Source organism: Trichomycterus rosablanca, chromosome 23, assembly GCF_030014385.1.
Source record: "Trichomycterus rosablanca isolate fTriRos1 chromosome 23, fTriRos1.hap1, whole genome shotgun sequence".
Classification (NCBI taxonomy): Eukaryota; Metazoa; Chordata; class Actinopteri; order Siluriformes; family Trichomycteridae; genus Trichomycterus; species Trichomycterus rosablanca.
In genome coordinates, this window is record NC_086010.1 from 5,230,132 (window position 1) to 5,247,945 (window position 17,814).

The 17,814-nt window shown below is 39.3% G+C and overlaps 1 protein-coding gene across 3 annotated transcripts in view; it reads right to left on the bottom strand.

Moving 5' to 3' along the window:
• oxr1a (oxidation resistance 1a) overlaps positions 1–12,281 on the bottom strand; it is a 143,874-nt gene extending 131,593 nt beyond the window's left edge. For all 3 annotated transcript variants that reach the window (XM_062985922.1, XM_062985921.1, XM_062985919.1), the window contains exon 1: positions 12,195–12,281. The gene's annotated coding sequence lies outside the window, so the exon portion shown is untranslated. The remainder of the gene's footprint in view (positions 1–12,194) is intronic.
• Between the last annotated feature and the right edge of the window lie 5,533 nt (positions 12,282–17,814).

The following is a 17,814-nucleotide window of genomic DNA, read 5'->3' on the forward strand; positions in this document are numbered from 1 at the left end:
ATCTCACGGTTGGACTACTGCAACTCCCTCCTGGCTGGAGCTCCCATGTCCACGAATAAACCCTTACAGCTCATTCAAAATGCAGCTGCACGTCTGGTTTTTAACCAACCCAAACACTGCCACATCACCCCACTGCTGCGTTCTCTTCACTGGCTTCCTGTAGCTGCACGCATTCAGTTTAAAACACTGACGCTCGCCTACAAAACCAAAAATGGACCAGCCCCAAGCTACCTTCGTGGCCTAATCAAACCCCGCTCTGTACCACGCAACCTCCGAGCCTCTAGTCTCGCTCGACTTGATCCTCCACCCAGGACTAAAGGAAGACAAGCATCAAGGCTGTTCTCTGTTCTAGCGCCGAAGTGGTGGAATGAACTTCCTCTGTCTGTCCGAACATCTGAGTCTCTTGCTGTCTTTAAAAAACGATTAAAAACCCACCTTTTTACTAAACACTTAGGCTGACTTGTGCTTATTTACTAACATTTCAAGGCACTTTGGTTCTAACAGGTTTTAGCAGATTTGTGTTCTTCGACTGTTGTTTACCTAAATTTGATAAATGAAATGTTCACTATAGAAGCACTTCTGTAAGTCGCTCTGGATAAGAGCGTCTGCTAAATGCTGAAAATGTAAAATGAAGTCCAGTAGTCTACATGGAGCCCTGACCACAATTCCAGTGAACACCTCTGAGATGATTTGGATTGTTGATGTCTAACATTAGAACTGTATGTTCCCAAGGACAAGCTCCAAAATGTTACAGAAATCCAGCACAGAAGAGTGTGTTTGATGTTATTTACACACACACACACACACACACACACACATATATACATGTATATATATACTGTATATATACACCAATCCGCCATAACATTAAAACCACCTCCTTGTTTCTACACTCACTGTCCACTTTATCAGCTCCACTTACCATATAGAAGCACTTTGTAGCTCTACAATTACTGACTGTAGTCCATCTGTTTCTCTGCATTCTTTGTTACCCCTCTTTCATGCCTTTCTTCAATGGTCAGGACCCCCACAGGACCATCACAGAACAGGTATTATTTAGGTGGTGGATCATTCTCAGCACTGCAGTGACACTGACATGGTGGTGGTGTGTTAGTGTGTGTTGTGAGTGGATCAGACACAGCAGCGCTGATGGGAGTTTTTAAACACCTCACTGTCCCTGCTGGACTGAGAATAGTCCACCAACCAAAAATATATCCAGCCAACAGCGTCCTGTGACCAATGATGAAGGTCTAGAAGATGACCAACTCAAACAGGAGCAACAGATGAGCGATCGTCTCTGACTTTACATCTACAAGGTGGACCAACTAGATAGGAGTGACTAATAGAGTGGACAGTGAGTGGACACAGTGTTTAAAAACTCCAGCAGCGCTGCTGTGTCTGATCCACTCATCCATCTACATGATAAGACAAACATGCCACTCACTCACTCACTCACTCACTCACTCCCTCACTCTCTCACTCACTCACTCACTCACTCACTCCCTCACTCACTCACTATCTCCCTCACTCCCTCTCTCACTCACTCACTCTCTCACTCACTCCCTTCCTCACTCACTCACTCACTCCCTTCCTCACTCACTCACTCACTCACTCCCTCACTCTCTCACTCACTCACTCACTCACTCACTCACTCCCTCACTATCTCCCTCACTCCCTCTCTCACTCACTCACTCCCTCACTCACTCCCTTCCTCACTCACTCACTCCCTTCCTCCCTCACTCCCTCTCTCACTCACTCCCTCACTCACTCCCTTCCTCACTCACTCCCTTCCTCACTCACTCCCTCACTCCCTCACTCTCTCACTCACTCACTCCCTCACTCACTCACTCACTCACTCCCTCACTCTCTCACTCACTCACTCACTCACTCACTCACTCCCTCACTATCTCCCTCACTCCCTCTCTCACTCACTCACTCCCTCACTCACTCCCTTCCTCACTCACTCACTCACTCCCTTCCTCACTCACTCTCTCACTCACTCCCTCACTCACTCCCTTCCTCACTCACTCCCTTCCTCACTCACTCCCTCACTCACTCTCTCACTCACTCACTCTCTCACTCACTCCCTTCCTCACTCACTCCCTCACTCCCTCTCTCACACACTCACTCTCTCACTCACTCCCTTCCTCACTCACTCACTCACTCCCTTCCTCACTCACTCACTCACTCACTCACTCACTCCCTTCCTCACTCACTCACTCACTCCCTCTCTCACTCACTCACTCCCTCACTCACTCACTCCCTCTCTCACTCACTCTCTCACTCACTCCCTCACTCACTCCCTTCCTCACTCTCTCACTCCCTCACTCACTCCCTTCCTCACTCACTTACTCCCTCACTCACTCCCTCACTCACTCCCTTCCTCACTCTCTCACTCCCTCACTCACTCCCTTCCTCACTCACTCACTCCCTCACTCACTCACTCCCTCACTCTCTCACTCACTCTCTCACTCACTCCCTCACTCACTCCCTTCCTCACTCACTCCCTTCCTCACTCACTCACTCACTCACTCCCTCACTCCCTCGCTCACTCACTCACTCACTCCCTCCCTTCCTCACTCCCTTCCTCACTCTCTCACTCACTCCCTCACTCCCTCGCTCACTCACTCACTCACTCACTCTCAGCAGAGCGTTTGGGTTTTAATCAGGACTTAAATGACTGCGGCGCTATGACTCATCCACAGCTCACTCACTCGCTCGCTCACTCACTCCCTCCCTCACTCGCTCGCTCACTCACTCCCTCACTCACTTCCTCACTCACTCACTCTCTCACTCACTCCCTCCCTCACTCTCTCCCAGTGTACCAGTCTTAGATCAGTGAATAGATCAGTGTACCAATCTTAAATCAGGGTACCTGTCTTAAATCAGTGTATAGATCAGTGTACTGGTTTTAGATCAGTGTACCAGTCTCAAGGCAAAGTACCAGTCAGAGTGCAGCAGTTAAAGTAGAAGCTTGCTAGTTCTAGCCCCTCCACCGCCAATAATTTGTTATTGTTGGCCACCTGAGCAAGACCCCTAACCTTTAAATCACCAGGATGGTATTTAATTCAAATTGTAAGTTCTTTTGATTAAAAGTGTCTGCTAAATGCCAGAAATGTACCCGTCAGTACTGGAATAAAGTCAGTACTGGAATAAAGTCAGTTTTGAAATAAAGTCAGTACTGGTAGCCAGATTTGAAACTCTTCAGTAGTCTGTGGTTTTCACCAGGCATTTACACTAAATAACAGTGTAAGCATTTTAAAATCTCTGCTTACCAAAGCTGTTTGCCTGAGTGTGTATTGTTCTATATGACACAAGTCTTCAGCAGGATTTCAGCACGTCAGAATTTTATTTTCTATTTGTTACATGCACAGAATAACTGACACGCTAAACCTCCTGCATTCTCTCATTATAAAATTCCCACAAGCATACAACACAAAAACATGTACCGTATAATAATTACAGGCTGCAGCGTAGTGACTGAAATAAAACAACAACATAAAAATGGTGACTCCGACTGTATGGGCTCACCATAAATACAACCAGAGGGGGTATACTTCAGTAAAGCTATCTACTCATGCGTGTTGCAGATTTATGGAAGAGTCTGCCACTGACTGGTGAAAAGAGCCAGATGGTTTATCATCAACTTACAGCTAAACTCAAACGTTTACATTAACATTTAAGGGACACTTCAGTGTCATAATAGTTTGCAATTACTATTTTAAAATTGCATTATAACAGACCACACATTTCTGTTATATAGACTTTCCTGTTATATAAGACTTTCCACAAGAGTGTGAATGGAAATTTAGACCCATTTAAGTATGGGTCAGATGTTGATGTTGGGTTAGAAAACTTGGCTTGCAATGATGTTCCAGTTTATTCCATGGGGTTGAGGTCGGAGCTCTGTGCAGGCACCGCACTATGTGTACAGGGGCACCGCCATGCTGGTACTAAATATCAGTAGTGTTATCAGCCGGCCAGGCGTCTACATAGATGTGTTCAGACATGTCTGAGGGGAGGGGGGTGGTTTGGATGGCCGAAGCCTTACAATGGATTGACACTCCATGTATTCCAGTGTATTCCTGCCTTCCAGGATCAACTCATGTTGTGAAGCCAAGGTGCAAAGTTATTGTTAGTTTACTTTTAAAAAATGTACATATTTTCTCTACTTTTCTTCCGATTTTTGACTTGTTTTTTGGTTTACACCTATTTTTTTTGTCTGTGCACTGTTTGTCACCTAGACCAGGGTTTTTCAAACATTTTTTCAAGCGACTCACTTTTTGTCCATGATTTTTACAGCAACCCAGGCAACACATCAAATTTATCAAAACACAAAACGAAACACACTTAATTCATAAACATGGTGGCTATCTGGTTCCACTGTAGTTTACAAGGTGTATCGTAAAGCCTTCACAAGGGGGCGTTCATGTAAAATTAGTTTTAAATAATTATGACTATTTTTGAAAAACCCTGATCTAGACTTTAACCTGCCTGCACCAAACCTACTGTTTAAAGCCTTTTATTTTTGTTATAACCAAGCCTCAAGAACGATAGGCAAGACGCCAGTCTATGCTAACAAAGTTAGAAAACCGGACCCACCACAACCCTGAGGAAAATGAAATGAATAAACACAAGCTGAAGGAGGGATTTAGGCCTGAACAATACGAGGTTGTGATGCATTTGATTGAAACAGGTCACACTGAACTCATAATGCTGACAGCTTCAGGACCTCGGACATCAGAAAAACCAGTCAACAGACTTCAGCTGCTTTCACATGATAAGCGTTCTGAGCTTCATTCACCCCGAGGCTGGGCGCATATTTCCCATTACCACGTTGTTTACGAGTCTCACATAATATGAAGTAAAACCATTTTCTGTTGGCTGTGCCACTAAGCAGCAAACTTTAAACAATACACAAAATTCACACTACTGACTGACAGTATTAACAGCGTATTTACAAGCAGTCTTAATTTATTTATTTATTAATTTATTAGGATTTTAATGTCATGATTTACCCACTTCATGACAGGACTGGTTACACAAGATTCATCAGTGCAAGTTTTAATGTCAAACACAGTCATGGACAATTTTGTATCTCCAATTTACCTCACTTGAATGTTTTTGGACTGTGGGAGGAAACCGGAGCCTAGAGGAGACTCCACACAGAAAGGACCCGGACCGCTCCATCTGGGGATCGAACCCAGGACCTTCTTGCTGTGAGACGACAGTGCTACCCACTAAGCCACCATGACGCCCCAGTCTGTAATTGAATGTATTTTAGTTCAAACCAAGAAAGCTCTGGCAATGGTCATCATATAAATACATGGCAATATAAAGAGGATAAAATGGGTTAATGAAACATTACGTCTTCTAATAAAGAGCCTATTTAATCTTATTAAAGGACTATAAGTCACCCTAAGTGATTCCAGGATTAGTAAACAAGGGATTGCAAAATAAGTGGCACCATGTCACTCCATAGGAAACACTGGAACAGCCAGCATGGCGTGCTTTTGACGTCGCGTATCAAGTGAATGTAACCTTATACAGCAGGGAGGCGAATTTAACTGGAAGCGACTTATCACTGCAATCACACCAGGCAAGTGTCACATCAAGGACAGGAAGGACAGAAACACTGTAAGATTCTGTACTGCCTGATTTTCTACATCCTCTTTACCTCTCTGGTTTCTTCTGTTCAATTCTAAACAAAGCATAGCCTCCAGCTCAGCGGTGTGTTTCATACCACCATACACTTCAGATCCTGCATTTCTATTCCCCATCCACTGCTGCTGGTCAAGTACATCCACACACACAGCTAATCCAGTACAAACCAAAACCGTGTGACTTTCTCTTGCTCTTCTGGGGACAGGTCTGAAATTATGTAGAGTTTGGTCCTAATGGGTCCTGCTGGGTCATTTTGACAGATATACCAGACTTGTATTGACTAGCTCAATCCTCACCAAGAGCCTTGAGTCATTCCGCATTAGAAGCTTTTTGTCAAAGTGGGTACTTGCTCACCACCCTACTGGCATTTAGCTTCCCCGGGCTATTGATCACCGGCTTTACTCACACCCGCCTCCTCGCTGTCTCAGCTCGCTGATGAGACCGTAAAGGGACTGCCATAATCCACTCGTGTCACAAAGTCACCCACCCACCCCTGGTGGCTCGGTGGGTAGCACTGTCGTCTCACAGCAAGAAGGTCCTGGATTCAATCCCCAGGTAGGCTGGTCTGGGTTCTTTCTGTGTGGAGTTTAAATGTTCTCCCCGTGTATGCGTGGGTTTCCACCGGGGGCTCCGGTTTCCTCCCACAGTCCAAAGACGTGCAAGTGAGGTGAATTGGAGATACAAAATTGTCCATGACTGTGTTTGACATTAAAAACTTGTGAGCTGATTAATCTTATGTGACGAGTAACTACCTGTCCTGTCATGAATGTAACCAAAGTGTGTAAAACATGACGTTAAAATGCTAATAAATAAATAAATAAACAAACAATGCATCAAAACAAAACACAAAACAAAATATACTTAAATAATAAAAATGGTGACAATCTGGTTCCACTGTGATTTACAAGATGTAACGTAAAGCCTCCACAAGGGGGCGTTTGTGTACAAGTTTATTTTGTGTTTGTTGATTTAATTATTACTCATTTTTTTGGCTGTAACAGAGCTGCTGTTTAAATCTTTTCATATTTGTTATAAGCAAACTTTAAAGACAGTGGGCAAGATGCCAGTCTATTCTAATACAGACATAACACAGATATTTATTTATCATAAAGAACACGATAACTAAAACAAAGCCGGAAAGCAAAACTTAATTGCTGAGTAGCACAAACAATTGATTCATTAGAAGCAACTGGTTCCCTGCCAACGCTGTAAAACCAAGCTGGGCTGTTTGCCAAGGGAATCAGAGCAAGTATCGGCCTAATGCCAAGTTCACACTACACAACTTTCAGATTTGTTGGGTCGCTGTACAGTTCACACTACACGACTGAACCTTTTGCACTCGGGAGTCTTTAAGTCGGCGTGTATTTCACACTACAGGACTGATCGGTGATAGGGGGTTTCACACTACACCATCTATCACCAACTGGAATCGCAGGCGAGCTTCTATGATCTCCCAAACTAAGGTTTTTTTTTTTTTACAAAAACACACGTGAGAAGTGACGAGGGGTTTAATGATACCACGTCCAAAAATGCACGTCAACAAGTAGCGAGCGATCAAAGTTTGTGCGCTTATGTGCAGCGTAAGATCAAAGAGAAAAAAATTAATGAATCTGAGTGGATTTGGCAACACGAACAGTATGGATTGTTCTATTGTGAGTTGGAGGTTAATTAATATTTTTGTAATGCAGTGTTGGTGTTATGTTTTGTAGAGGACGATCAGGTCAGAAATACTGTAAAACGTGTGTGTGCTCATGTATTCTGATATAAACTGTATTAAGCCCCTGTCCCACCTGTTTACACTCCTCTCCTGCGTTTCCCCTCACACCGTATCCTGCGTTCTCATTGGCTGTTCGACATAACACTCATTGCCAGTCGGGCAACTGAGATCAGATATCTGACAAGTTAGAAATCTCGATCTGGTCGGCGAGCCGGTCGGATCGAGTTGTTGGATAGTTCACACTTGGCGATTGAGAGCCGAGTTTTGATCGCCAAGCGAACGCCGAGTTGCTCCCGAGCCGGCAAATCTAGCGCCGACCAGCCGCCGAGCGAAAATCAGGGCAAAAATCGTGTAGTGTGAACTAGGCATAACCAGTCTGCACCAGAGTTCTAGTTTACTGCTTGGAAATGAAATGAATTATTAATTTATGAATAAAAACAGATAAAATAATGCCTTAATCCATGAAGTACACATTTAAAAAACAGAATAACTGATTAGTCTGCTGATTTTCAATTTTTAATTAATAAGAATATAATAAATTAGATTGTTAATTAATAAAAATATAATACATTAGATTTTTAATTAATAAGACGATAAGAAATTAATTTTTATTAATAAGAATATAATAAATTAGATTTCTTAAATTATAAGAATATAATAAATTAGATTTTTAATTAATAAGAATATAATAAATTATTTTTTATTAATAAGAAAATAATAATTAAGATTTTTAAAATTATAAGAATATAATAAATTAGATTTTTAATTAATAAGAATATAATAAATTAGATTTTCTAAATGAATAATAATACAAGAAATTATTTTTTATTAATAAGAATATAATAAATTAGATTTTTATTTATATAGCGCTTTTTACAACAGACATTGTCTCAAAGCAACTTTACAAAATCCAGGACCAACAGATACAAAAATAATAAGAATAAAATAAATTAGATTTAAATATAATATAAAAATTTTTATTTTTACTGATATGAGTATTGGTAGGCACTGAGATGACGCAATGCTAAATTATGCTAACCCTCTACTGTTGGTAAATTCTCATCAATTCCTTATATGCCACTTTTCCTAATAATGACTTCACCCCCACTTCCCCATTTGCAGCTATGATAGCCTTTGGTCTCTAAAAAGGCATTCTACCTAAGATTTTGGAGTGTGTCTGTGAGAACGTGTGCTCAGTCTATAAAAAAGGCCACTAAGGTTGAATGAGAAAGCAAAAGGTTTGCCTGTGGTTGAGGTAAAATCAGGCCTTTGTTCTTTGTACACAGGGGGCATAGTCAAGCTGAAACAGAAAAATGTCCTCCTCAAACCACTGCCAAAAAGTTACAAATAATTCTTTTATACACCTTTTAACAATCTATGTAGCTAAGCTCAATAATTACAGGGTGCGTCCATGCTTTTGGTCATACAGTGCACATGGTACCTCTGTCTAGCAGTGGGTTAAACATGCTGGTAAACAACATCCACCATGTCATACGAGATCCAGAGCACAAGGAGTAGAGTCGGTAAAAGCTGATGCAGATATTCATTACATTGCATTGTTAGCACTGAGCAGACACACTTGTTGTGATTAATTATTCAGTCTGCTTCTTAAGACATTGAGGAGTGAGATTTCCACTCAGAAACTCAAATTCTCTGAAGGTTTTTCACTGTGGCTGATTACCTGCTTGCTAGACAATTGTAAATATGTTTGCATCTTTCTCTATATTTCCCCCATTAAATCACGGCTCAATCACGTACTGCTAACCTTTAACCATGTGTACCAACCCTGCACTGGCCGAAGAGAGCTGAGACCATCACGTACCTCCTCCAACACACAGGCCAGTCTGTTATTTTCACCTGTCAGTGGTGGAGTCTCACAGAAAACACAGAGAACCAGTGTGGGTACCCATAGTGCAGACACCTCAACCAGACAGCAGAGGTCATAATAGAACATCAGAAATGAAACCCAATCAACAGCTAACTGTGCCTGTTTGGGGGCCCAGTCAGGTTAAAAGCACCATCTGGGACTCAATGTTAAAAGCCAAAGATCTTAGCAATGGTGGGCTAGGTCATTCTATTTCAAAAACATTAGCAATAATAAGTTAGTTAACCCCCAGCTATAACAGTCTCCACTCTTTTAATAAGGGTTTAAACTATGTCTGTGGGAATTTTTGCCATTTAGTTAACTAGATTCAGGCAACTAGAGTTCTCTAGTACAGGAAAGCCTTTTATTTTTTTTTCTTATTAATTTTATGCATCTCTTAGCAGTGGACGTTAGCAAACACCTGAACTTGAGGTGTTCATATCTTTGGCCCCGTAGTGTAATAGTGGGATGATGTTTGTAATGCAAGTTTCTTCCTTTCTAACTTCAAAAATGGGTTAATACTACAAGAAAAAAAACATTTTTAAAGCACAATTCTTTTAGTAAATATATATATTTGCTTTGAAAATGTAGTAAATTATTTAGGTGTACTCAATTAAAAAATAAATACATACATACTGTATATTTGGACTGTACGTTATACACAGGCAGAGATTCACAGGCAGAATCAGAAAAATGGTCTGAAATTGCCAACAGCATAAATTAGCATCAAACCCTGTCAGTTGGACCACAATCTATAACGACACAGGCTAGAATTCATTGTGCTGACTCATTTCACCAAATGGTGTTCTGTTGTCAGAGACAAATGCTTTTTGGGGCACAGTTCTCCAGCAGGACTTTGTTCCGAGGCTTAATTTTATCTAAAGCAATGCAGAAAGTCCAATTCAATAACCTCCAGAGTCACGGCGGACCCACGGCATTTAAACAGATGTTGTTCTATATATACAGTGTGATACAGAAATGCTTATATAGAAACCTGAGTGGTGCTAATAATTATAACCTATCCACCTACTCATTACATTGTTTTAACTAAGAGAAGCTTTTGGCACTCTGGTGCTTCACATCAATACCATGTCTCCCAAAACAAACAGTCAGCATTACAAATCCGCACTCACTTAAATATCCCAATATTTCAATCCACTTTTCTGTGGGTTAGTAATCCCAGAGATAATCCTGCATCAGCCATGCTGCTATTTCTATTTTCATACTGAAGCTTCAGCGCGTGCTTCTCGCCAGATGATTTTTGTGTTCATAATTTAAACACATCAAAAATACATCAGACACTGCAGTGTAATCCTCAAGAAATCATGGTGCAGTTTGTGATCAGAGATTTCGAGCACCAGTAATATCATTTAGACATGTTAATCTGGTTGTTGTTTTTGTTCAATTAAACCCTTATTCATTAAATATAATGGAGCTGTATGTTATAATGTTATTATAATGTTTTTTCCCCCTTTAAAAGAACTAAATATGTTATTTTGCCAGGACACTAACAGCAAGTCCTTCAATTTGTAGAGTTTGAAGTGGATCGTCCTGCAGTCCATCCTGCTTCCATCTCGCCAAACAGAATTTGTCAGACCAGCCGACCTTCTTCCATTGCTCCGATACCCAGAGCCAGTGCCTAGGTGCTTTCAGTGGTGGACTGGTTGACTGACCATCATCTACACAGATCTATACACAAAAGGGTTTGATGAACTGGGCTTAAACACACTCACTTCAAAACTGCACACTCAGCCACGGTAGTTCTTCTGCTGGTGTGTACATGATGCCATTACCTTTACTACCATCAGTAGTGCTGGTTTTGTGTAGTACTATCAGATGTGATAAAGTACTAGTCTTCTTGGTTATGGAGGAAGTATTTCTGGTTGTACAATACTACTACTACAACTAATATTACTAATAATTATTATTATTATTGTTGATAGTCGTCGCAGTTAACTTATCTAGTCAAATAACTATAGTTGTTAGATTAATGAAACAATACTAATAATTATATTACTGTTTTAGTAGAAGAAATATTTAAACTTCCCATCTATACCACTTGAGCTACTAAAATTATAGTTTCAAAGTACACCAAGCAACACACAAAACCTCCACTGTATTCCTACTGATATTAATAACCTACAATAACATCCAATTTGATGCACAACTGAACTAGCTAAACTAGTAAATATAACCTCTATTTAATAATCAGCAACAACATTTAATTCTAAAGCAAAACTAAACCCCCATAATTCTGAAATATGTTTTACTTTTCCTAATATATAAATAAAACAGTTAAAAGCTGAACTAACAAAATAAAAAATTCAGAGAGGCAATAAATGCACTATAATAAAATGGTGCTTGGGTGCTGCAGCAGTCTATACCACTTCCAGTATCCAGGTTCGAATCTAAGCATTACTGTTGGCTGGCGGAGTGTCTACACAGACATGACTGACCATTGCTTTGGTCAAACGCCCCATCTATAACACTTAAAGTACTATATGTACCCCATATAGATGGATAGGCACCCTGTTCAGTGGAACCAGACCACTGCAACCCTGACCAGGATAAAGCAGTCGATGAAAATGAAAAAAAAAAAAAAATGAAAAAAAAAAAAATGACTGCTGATATATGTCAACTTATAAATGTAAAATTATAGTTTCAAAGTTGCCATTAAAACATTGAACCAGCTGTTCAAGTCTGGAGTTTACAAAGCATTAAAAATTTAATAAATACAAACAGTAGCAGGTAAAGTGTTCCAGGTGTGTGTACACACACACACACACACACACACATAACGGTTTAATGAGCTGAACTCCAGTGTTCCTGTCCCACACTGAACTGTTCCTCTCTCATAACTTCCCTGTCCGAGCAAAACCGGCTGCATCTCAACAGAAAACAGCCAAATTCAAGCGAATTGAAATAAAAATCCAGTACTTGAATACTTACTTCATGTTGGTGGATAAAACAGCGGTTATAATGAGAGAGATGCAGTTAAACAGGACGCAGCAGTCACCACCATCGTCATCATCTTCATCTTCCTCCTCTCCTGTAATCTGACCTTCTCTTCTCACTCCAGACTCTACCATGTGAGTAGGACAGGGGGGGGGATCGGATCATACCAACACCTCAGGTTTAATAAACTTTGTATTAACGTTCACGTGTTAAATAATAAATAATCCAACATTCATCATCATAATTATCATAGTTTTATTAATTTACTGAATATGATTCTTCCACAATATTAACTTTTATATACTGCGCATTTTTATTGTTATTTTGGTTATTATAGTGTTGTTTATATTGAAGGTTTTATTTCTCAAATAAAATTATACATGCTTTGTGCATACAAATAACATTTGTTTTTAGAACTTTTAAGGATTGTTGTTATTGTTGTAATTAATGTTATTGTTGTTGTTAATAATGTAGTTGATGTTATTAATGTTATTGTTAATACTGTAGTTATTGTTGATGTTATTAAATAGTTATTGTTGCTGATGTTATTGTTGTTGTAATTAATGTTATTGTTGTTATTAATACTGTAGTTATTGTTGCTGATGTTATTGTTGTTGTAATTAATGTTATTGTTGTTATTAATACTGTAGTTATTGTTGTTGGTGTTATTGTTGCTATTATTGTTGTTATTGTTGTTATTAATACTGTAGTTATTGTTGTTGGTGTTATTGTTGCTATTATTGTTGTTATTGTTGTTATTAATACTGTAGTTATTGTTGTTGATGTTATTGTTGATGTCCCTGTTGTTATTGTTGTTATTAATACTGTAGTTATTGTTGTTGTTATTAATACTGTAGTTATTGTTTTTGTTGTTGTTACTATTATTGTTGATGTTATTGTTGTTATTAATACTGTAGTTATTGTTGTTGGTGTTATTGTTGCTATTATTGTTGTTATTGTTGTTATTAATACTGTAGTTATTGTTGTTGATGTTATTGTTGCTATTATTGTTGTTATTGTTGTTATTAATACTGTAGTTATTGTTGTTGATGTTATTGTTGATGTCCCTGTTGTTATTGTTGTTATTAATACTGTAGTTATTGTTGTTGGTGTTATTGTTGCTATTATTGTTGTTATTGTTGTTATTAATACTGTAGTTATTGTTGTTGGTGTTATTGTTGCTATTATTGTTGTTATTGTTGTTATTAATACTGTAGTTATTGTTGTTGATGTTATTGTTGATGTCCCTGTTGTTATTGTTGTTATTAATACTGTAGTTATTGTTGTTGTTATTAATACTGTAGTTATTGTTTTTGTTGTTGTTACTATTATTGTTGATGTTATTGTTGTTATTAATACTGTAGTTATTGTTGTTGGTGTTATTGTTGCTATTATTGTTGTTATTGTTGTTATTAATACTGTAGTTATTGTTGTTGATGTTATTGTTGCTATTATTGTTGTTATTGTTGTTATTAATACTGTAGTTATTGTTGTTGATGTTATTGTTGATGTCCCTGTTGTTATTGTTGTTATTAATACTGTAGTTATTGTCGTTACCATTATTGTTGATGTTATTGTTGTTGTTATTGTTGTTATTAATACTGTAGTTGTTGTTGTTATTAATACTGTAGGTATTATTGTTGTTACTATTATTGTTGTTGTTATTATTGTTATTAATACTGTAGTTATTATTGTTATTAATACTGTAGTTATCGTTGTTGTTGTCGTTACCATTATTGTTGATGTTATTGTTGTTGTTATTGTTGTTATCAATACTGTAGTTGTTGTTGCTATTAATACTGTAGTTATTGTTGTTGTTGTTATTGTTGTAATTAATACTGTAGTTGCTATTATTAATACTGTAATTATTGTTGTCAGTGCAGTTATTAATTTTGTTATTATTATTATTGTTGTTATTAATATTGTAGTTGTTGTTGTTACTAATACTGTAGTTATTGTTGTTGTTAGTGCAGTTATTAATACTGTAGTTGTTGTTATTAATACTGTAATTATTGTTGTTAGTGCAGTTATTAATTTTGTTATTATTATTATTGTTGGTGGCTGGGTGTTGCTGGAGACAAGGGTTCTCCCGTTTCATTTTAAAAGAATCATACAGAGGTAGATGTAGCTATTATAATTAATTCCTATGTGATGTATATATAAATTATTAACTATTTAAAGAAAGTATTTACAGTAAGGTAAATAATGTGTGACACATAACACATAAATGTGGTCGGTTGGGATTAGGGACTGGGTTTAATTCTCTCCCAGTGATCCTTTTCCATTGATGATACAGTATTTAAGATACAGTGATGTTATATCATATGTGTCACATTGAAGGGTTTCAGATCATGAGGGAAACTATATTACATAGTCAACGTTTCAATATAAGTTATATTTATGTAAGAAGTAAAGTATAAAAAAACAAAGTAGTGCCCTACAACTATACTATCACAGCTCTGGTCACATGGTAAAAAGCTGACGGGTGACAGTCCATGTGATGTGCTGGGCAGGAGGAAGGGGGTGAATGATGCAATACACTGGCACTTTTCTGTCACTGCGGCAGACAGCTTGACCTGCTGATTTATCCAGCTCACACCCCAATGTCATCGGTACAGAGTCAAACATCATCTGGCAGCAACTTCATCAAAAAGAGATGTTTAGAGCTGCAATAGTAATGGCATTGTAATAACAATGTACAGAAGAGGTGGACAGAGACAGCACTGTGGAATATAAATGACATTTATCTCAAATCTACCATCAAAGTTAAGCAGTCACTTTAACAGTTCTATGCCATGATAACAAAGCACTTTGCATGTATACATATTTAATCTGTATACTTTTTCCCACTAGTACACATTTACAAGACATTCTGTTATAGGTTTGATGTAGCTGTATGAACTAAATATGTTTGTTTGTTTATTAGGATTTTAACGTCATATTTTACACTCTTTGGTTACATTCATGACAGGAACGGTAGTTACTCATTACACAAGGTTCATCAGTTCACAAGGTTATATCAAACACACTCATGGACAATTTTGTGTCTCCAATTCACCTCACTTGCATGTTTTTGGACTGTGGGAGGAAACTGGAGCACCCGGAGTAAACCCACGCAGACACGGGGAGAACATGCAAACTCCACACAGAAAGGACCCGGACCGCCCCACCTGGGGATGGAACCCAGGACCTTCTTGCTGTGAGGTGACAGTGCTACCCACTGAGCCACCGTGCCGTTCCACTAAATATGTACTAAATAGTTCAAATAAATATAAGTAGTCCTGTATCAATAACTCTCTTCACATCAGTCACTTCTCACAGTCACAGTAAACACTGGACGATATGACGTTTAGAGACACAAACTTCATAAGCTCGTTTCTCCAGGCTGTTAGAAAGACAGTAGTGCTGCTGGGTACTACACTTATGACTGAGAATAAATTAACAAACTAATAAATTGTTTTCTGTGTATTGCTTTTGCTGCATGTAATACTGGACACCTGAGGCAAGTGATTATTTCTATTGGAATGTTTTCATGTTTACTTGAGGTCTGTTATTTTAATTCCACTCAGAAAGGAAACAGTAGGTTAATCATTGTTAACTGTAACATGTAAACATAATCCTGTCATTTACATTTATATTTGGCGTTTAGCAGACGCTTTTATTCAAAGCGACTTACAGTACTGTAACAGCATACTGTAAGAGCAGTTGTAGAGGGTTAGGGTACTCGACTAGTACGCAAATGGTTGCTGGTTCAAACCCCACCGCTGTCAGGTTTCCACTGTTGGACCTGAATAAGGGTCCAACAGGGCCCAATGCCCATTTTTTCATGTATGGACTCAATTCATCGTCCTCTGTTTTCCCTAAAATACCTAAAATACAAATAAATAATAATATATCTGAACTAAAATAATCTTAGACTAGTAAATGTATGTCTCTCTCTCACTTTCTTAACTGCTTATCCAGTCAGGGTCGTACGGGGGTGCTGGAGCCTATCCCAGTTTTTTCAATGGGCGCAAGGCTCACAGTACCACCCTGGATGGGGCGCCAGTCCATCGCAGGGCAGACACACATACATACACTCACCCATTCACCTACAGGGCAATTCAGTGTCTCCAATTAACCTGACTGCATGTTGTTTTGGACTGTGGGAGAATACCGGAGCTCCCAGAGGAAACCCACGCAGACACGGGGGGAACATGCAAACTCTGCACAGAAAGGACCGGACTGCCCCGCCTGGGGATCGAACCCATGACCTTCCGGCTGGGAGGCGACAGTGCTACCCACCAAACCACCATGCCGCCCAGTAAATGTACGTGCATTAGGTAAAAGTTTCTGGTCATTCAGGCGGTCATGTGAATTTAACATTTGCATTTGCATTAAAAATGTAATATTTGCCCAGCAGTTAGGGTACTGGACTAGTAAACAGAAGGTTGCTGGTTCACACACCAACACTGCCTGGTTGCCAGCCTTGTTGGACCCTTGAGCAAGGCCCTTAACCCTTAATTGCTTGGACTGTATACTGTGAGTCGCTTTGGATAAATGTCAAATGTAAATGTCTAAGCAATTGAGGGTTAAGGGTCTTGCTCAAGAACCCAACAGTGGCATCCTGGCAGTGGTGGGGCTAGAATCAGCGACCTTTCGATTACTAATCCAGTACCTTAACCACTAGACTACAACTGCCTCATTGGGATGTTGGGTGCTGTACCACCAGCAGTTCCCTAAAAAGGCAAATTCTAAACTTAACATTACTAACACTAATCGACATATCCTGCTGTCAGTGATTCTGGTTCCACTATGAATAATAATACAAAATAGGTATTAATAATCATAAAACTCTATTATTTGCTTATCAAATGACATATGATAGTAGTTTAACACGTAGCATTTCTTTTACACACACAAACACGCTGTTCAGAAACACACAGCATGTTAATAATGTGAATATCTGTCAACTTCTCGATTATTACCACGGAAAGTCGAAGGCGAGCGGATCTGAGAGTGGTTCGTTTTATGAGCCGAAATGAAGACTTGTTAGCACATTGATTGATGAGAAGTGTCGGTGGCGGGAGATGGAAATCGATGAGCGCAGTGTGGAGTCGAAGTGGTCCATGAGCGATGCTTCTGATTCTGCCACATAACCCCCCGGCGCCTTTCCATTAATAAGTCAGGGAAGCCGTAGCGCTGCTGAGCTACGGGATTAGAAATCAGTTAAAGGGACATGTCACCCAAAAGTGCTTATATCACATCACATAGCAGATGATTACTTGCATTTTTAGGAGACATTGTTTGCCAACTTTGATGTGGATGAACTTCAGTGGCCTGAGCGGATCCTTGAGCTAGACTCCGCTGAACACTGCCGTCACGGCAGTGTTCAGCGGAGTTGAGCTCAAGGATCCGCTCGGGCCACTGAAGTTCATCCACATCAAACTTGTCAAACCATGTCTTTATGGATCATCCAGCCACGCTGGAACCTGGAATAGTCATTTTCAAACTGTTGCTACATAATTGAAGGGGTATAATTAATTTTATACACTCTTAACAATGGGTGGGGCTTAAAGACCTGATCACAATAATTGAGATGGGTGTCCAAATACTTTAGCCCATGAAGGAAGTC